Below are 6,256 nucleotides of genomic sequence, written 5' to 3'. Positions count from 1 at the left end.
AGGTAAGGCAAAATTTCCAAGTTTTCTCTGGATTCTGCCAGTGTCTGCTTGCATCTCCACCCTGAGGAGAGAGGCAGGACAGAGCCACCATGGCCGTAGAAGAGGGGAACACACACAAAAGATGAGAAGCGTTTTTGAATCAATAATATACTCTGTGGCTGAGGCACCACAAGCAGAGAAAAGGTTGTGAAAACAGACAAAACCAAATGTGTCAAGATTTGTTAAAAATAAAAAAAATTGGGGGTACTGACCCAGGGAGCCCAGACGCCACAACCTGCTGCAGGTCCTAGGCCATCGAGCTGCAGGGAGCAACTGGAAAAACACTAATTCATAGTTAAAAGGAAAGAAATCTGTGTAATCTGTCTTTGTAACCCCTGAAACTGACACTCATGCTTAAAAAAAAAAAAAAAAAAAAAAAAAAAAAAAAAAAAAATGCTTTGTATGACAAATTGTATTCATTTTTTTTTTTTTTTTGGTCTAAACCACTAATTATTTTACCTGTATGAAATTCCTCTGTTATTTTCACTGCTGGAAAATCACAGGGTGGTAAGTGCTGCTGGTACCTGTCACAGACAAGGCATAAACAATACGATCCAGTAAAACCTCATATAGCACAACGCACACCATAGTGGCTTTCTGGCTCACCAGTAAAACAAAACATCAAAGCAAAAAGCATTAACCAAAGGTAGCCTGCAAGGAGAAATGTGGCAAGTGAGTTTGAAGACTGAATTCCTAATATCCCTGGACAACAGACTTCAGAGATAAGGGAGAGTGGAAGGGAAGGGTCCTGGAGAGGGGCTGACAACCAGCTGTCAAAATCCAACCACAACTAGCGCCTCTCCTCAACATCCAGGTTCACAGCATGGGCAGGTCACTAACAGCCCTGCACGTTGTCCACTTAGCACTTTACAGTTTGCAAATTGTTTTTACATTCACTGGCTCATTGGATCTTCTCTCAAATCTGTACAATAGAATAAAATACTGCTATTCTGCAGGAACTGACTCTTGGAAAGGTTTGTAATTTGACCAAATACAATAGGAAGATCTGGGGGACAAAAAGCAACCCCCCTAAAATATAAGGGTGACACACAAAATTCTCATGGAGTACGCAGTCTAGTTGAGAGATACCCATTTATCCAATAGCCATACTGATGAGTCTCTAATTACAGACAGAGTTAAAGAAAAGGACTTGAATCTATGAGAGTATGTGGCTTGGCAGAGGAGTCTGACCTAGTGCAGGGCATTAGTGGAGGCTCCTCAGAAGAGGTGACTCTGGAGTTGAGCTCAGAGGCAAATAGAGTGAGAGAAGAAACACTTTCCAGTCAAAGGGCAGAGTCCCGGGCAGGGACAGTTTGGCGGCATACATAGAGAGTGAAATGAGGCAGCTGTGGCTGGAACTGAGAAAGTGAGGAGAAAAGGGTAGACAGGGAGGGAGGACCAGGACCCCGAAGGCCATGCTGAGGGTTTGGGAAGCATGGCAGGGTAGGAAGCATGGGAGTGTATGTACCTTTGGTCACAGTTCACTGCAATACACCTGCTCCATCTCACTGTCCTGATCCAGCTCCAGAACCCCACCTTCATTCCAAGAGTTTAGCAGTCTCCTGGATCATCAAAAGAGGGTTTCTTGTCGGGCCGGCCCGGTGGCGCACTGCTACAGGGCGCCGCTTGGGAGCGTGGCGGCGCTCCCGCCGAGGGTTCGGATCCCACGTACAGACCGGTTCCCGCTCACTGGCTGAGCGAGGTGCAGGCGCAGCGCCGAGGGTTGCGATCCCGTTGCCGGTCCCGGTCCGGTACGGGCGCGACACTGAGGGTTGCGATCCATTGCCAGACACGAAAAAAGACAAAAAGACAAAAAAAAAAAAAAAAGAGGGTTTCTTGTCAAAGGGTGAGTCAGATGTGACTTAGCAAAGCCTCAGTTGGAAGTGTGTCCCTCGTATTATGGCCAACAAGCAGTGCCAACCACAGTGGAGTAGAAGTTCTTAGTGGATGCCAACCATTGGCACCTACTGGGAAGACAACCCATGGAACTCCTCCACAGGGTGGTGCAATGTTGTCCTTGCTCAGAAGAAGACTAGGGGGACTCTCAGTCATTGGCCATAGGTGAGGGTCACATGAAGGGAGGTGGGCTGCCTCTGCTCCCTGCTCCTGTGTCCCCAAATGTCTGGTAGCTTTGTCCCAAGCCCCAACCTCCTCTCTTTCTCTTCTTGCATCCCCATCACCTCTGCCCATCTCCTCTACCTTGAGAATTGTTTCCAGTCTGGGATGTGGGAAATTTTCCTTTATTTGTAAACATTCTTCCAAATCTACTATCTGTGCATATGGCTTCTTTCCATCTCTCTGAGCCCTAACTTTGGATTCTCAACAGCTAGGACTTTTTTTTTTCTCTGCACTCTGCTGTGACATTCTTTTCCTGAGCATTGAATGTAAAATGCCTAGCTGACTACATGAGCAAAGGCCAGGCAAGAAACAATGTTTTTCTATCACAATATGATTTTCCATTTGCAAGGATCATGCTGGAGGTATCATGGAGAGTTAAAGGTGGATAAGGGTAGATCAGTCAGTAGTTACTGCACAGCTCTGGTGGAAAGAGACAGTAACTTCAACTGGGATGATTATGCTGTGCCTGAAGAGAAGAGTCCAGATTCCACACAGATTAGGAGACAAAACACTGAGACTTGGCAATATTTGGGATATGGAAACCAGAGAAAGAGAGACATGAAGGAGAACCTAACAATTCTCTTTCACACTTGGATGGGGTGAAGGTGCGTTCACTAGAAATAGGAAACTAAAGATGAGGGTTAGATTTGAGAAGAAAGATTATGAGTTGGGTTTTGAGCATGAGTTCAGGATGCTTTTGAATCATTTAAGATGGAAATTGGCCATAGATATGGGTCCTGTGCTCAGCAGAGAGGTATCCACTGTAGGCAAAAACACGGAAGTTATAGATAAAAAAAAAATGGTAGGAGGAATAAGCTTAAGCTATATATTTTACAACATGGTGACTATAGTTAATAACAATGTATTGTGTACTTGAAATTTACTAAAAAAGTATGTGAGAGTGTTCTCACCAAAAAAAAAAAGTGAGGAAATACATATGTTAATTAGCTGGATTTAGCCATTCCACAGTGTATACATATTTTAAAACATTATGTTGCACATGATAAATTTATGCAACTTTTATGTATCGATTAAAATAAATAATCATCATAATAAATAAAATTTAAAATTTTTTTTGAATGTTTAGAGAAACAATAAAGGAGATAGCCCAAGGAAAAATGAGAAGGAGCAGGGACATGCCTTGGATAGCTCTAGTATTGAATGGTTGACTAGAAGAGACTGAGCTCACAAAGAGACTGAAAAGGAGATGCTAGGGTGTAGGAAGAGAGCCAAGAGGGTGTGCCATCACAGAACCCCAGGGAAGAGATGGTCCCAATGATGAGGCAGTGGTCATCAGTGCCTGGAGCTGTTAAGGGCCAAGGGAGTGAAGCATTTAAAACAGCCATTGGGTTTAGGGACACAGAGGTTATTGATGAACTAATGACACTGTTGGTAGAGCAGTGTGGGCAGAAGCCAATTATAAGAACTTCGTTGTGAATGGGGGTGAGGAGTGGGAACAAAAGAGTACAGACCATTCTTTGCAAAAGTAGATGCTGTTCTTTCCACCAGTTTGGCTGTGGTGGGAGAAGAGCCATAGGGTAGAACTGCAGAGAGATTGATGTCCAGGGAGATGTGTTTATTTGCTTGCTTGCCTGTTTGTTTAAAGACAGGAATTTTGAGTGTGTTCACAGTCAGTAGGAAGGCCCTGTGGGGGGAAGAGTACCTGTACAGATAAGAAAGGGAAGGGACAATTAATCGTGTTGGGTTTCTATAAAGTTAGGATGGGGTGCGATCCAAAGCCCGGGTGGTGGTGAGGAAGGGAATTCACCTCAGAGAGGAGGAGGAGCATCCACTACCCAAGAGTAGAAGAAGGAATTGACTCTGTGCAGGTGTAGATGGCTTGGGGCTTGGCACCAGGAAGCTTTCTTTTTGTATGATACCGTCTACATTCCCATAAAGTAGGAGGAGGTACCATCTGCTGAGTGGGGTCAGTCAAACATTTGAGAGGAGTGGGCACGTTTTGAAATAAGTCTCTAAAATCAAGAAAGCAAATTAATCTGAAAAACTAAGGGAAGCATCTACCAGGTTTGGGAGATCTTCTGGGGTTGGCAATCATGGATTTAGAGTGGGAATGAGGAAGCTTGTGATCCAAGACAGCAATGGCTGAGTTGGCCTCTATCCGTTCACCCAAAGGATAGAGGCACGTGTCCATTCCTGACTCATGGAAGTCTTATCAGTCTAAACAAGATGGCAACTTTGTATATGGTTACTCCTAGCTAGGTCTACCTCCTCGATTAATAAGTGCACTCTTTGAGAACATAACTTCTCTGTCACTTGTCCTGTCCATCTTCTACTATCACGCTACAGTTCCAGGCATAGAGCACATCAATGTCATTTTTAAAAAATGGGGTAAAACTTGTGAAAACATTATGAAAACGTGCAAGACAAAACTGAGTGTTTAAATTATTACTGCATCAATAGAGCAGTCCAACACAGATGATAACAATGTGCTTTTTGAGTGTTTTCATTTGTTTTTTCAAATTGCATTCATACACAGTATCTTATTTGCTCATAAAATCACTAAAGAGGTGGATATTATTAACTTCATTTTCTGTCCAGGAAACAGGGGTGGCTAGTTGAAGGTGTATAAGAACTGAAGGTGGGATCCTGGTCTTGGGACCTCAAAGAGAGAACTTGTTCCTTCAGTACCCAAAGATACCAAAACTTGAGAATATCCAATGGGGATTAATCATCCTCAAAGCTAATAATGGGGGATGAATCTTCACACTCATTTTTTGGGGATGCAGAGCATATTTTTCAAATTTCCAGGTCTATTCTCACCACATGCACACCTGGCCACTTCACCAAGATTGTGAGGTGCAAAGATGACAGAGAACCAACGTGGGCAGCTTTCCTACCTCCTGCAAGGAGGAAAAACTGCAGTAGATTGTATTTCTCTAAGGTTGTTTTCTTCATCCAATGCTTTTGGGATATTGTGATAGAACAAAAGCCCTACCTGGGGGAGAGGACATTTTTCTGGATGTGTAGAGGCCAGAACTTTGTGGTCAATGCCTGGCCATAGTCTATGAATCTAAAACTAATCTCAGAGAGCCCAAGGCTGGTCAGAAGAACCCATTGAATGTGTCATTTTTCTATGAGCTTTGAACTAAATGCATTGTCCACGCGGGACTCCCCACATGGCTCCCATGTGCATTAATTTTTTGACAACATTAACAAAGAAATACCCAAACAAAATGCCAAGAACCTGACAGGCCTATTTTTCAGAAATAAATTAGGAAGAAGGTGTCTACTTAGAAATTAGGACATTGATATTGGATGGGGAAAGAAGGCCTTGTTTCCCTTGAAAAGAGCTCCTTTTTTAATCAGTGTCAAGAATCCATATTATGCTTTGGGAGACGTCCTTGAGTTTCAGAGAGAAATTAGTCGTACGCATTCTAGACTAGGATATGGCTGAGTCTACTCTATTTCTTAAGTGTCTAAGAAATACCAAGAGGATCTATTAAGCTAAAGGACCCATGTTAATGCAACATTAGAGAACTCAATTAGAGTCCAGCACTCAGGAAAATCATTTTCATCTCCACACATGCTACATTGCACATGTAATATGTTGTGTTTGATGTTGTGGTTTATTAAATGTACATACTAATATGAAGTGTTCCATTTCCTGATGATGAGGTTTTAAAAAGTTCAATCTCTCTTCACACTCACACCCAGGAAACCTGATTTCTCTAGCTTTTCCCTGAGCCATGGCTGAGGGTCAAAGGATCATTCCTTAAATTATTTATTGAATGCCTACTGTGCTCCAGGAATTAGGGTATGAAATATGTCAGGGAGATTGTAACTGAATCAGACACAGCCTCTGCCCTTCAGAGGCTTATAGTTCAGTAGAGAGAAAGAGACACACAGAACTAATTAGATACATTGTGCCAAATACAATAACATGGATATACCAAATGCATCTAGGAATACAAAAGGGAAAAGATGTTCATCTTGGTGGGGGTTTGGAGAAGACTAGTGGGGTAGGTAGCTCTAAGGTGGGCACATGAAGTAGCTATTCTGGTTTAACTAGAAGGAGAAAAATATGAGGGAGGAACCACCCTCAACATTTTTAAAAGCAACAGATTGTCAAAGTGAGTTT

This window comes from Galeopterus variegatus, unplaced genomic scaffold, assembly GCF_000696425.1.
Source record: "Galeopterus variegatus unplaced genomic scaffold, G_variegatus-3.0.2 Scaffold814, whole genome shotgun sequence".
Taxonomy (NCBI): domain Eukaryota; kingdom Metazoa; phylum Chordata; class Mammalia; order Dermoptera; family Cynocephalidae; genus Galeopterus; species Galeopterus variegatus.
This window is presented reverse-complemented; position numbering follows the sequence as displayed.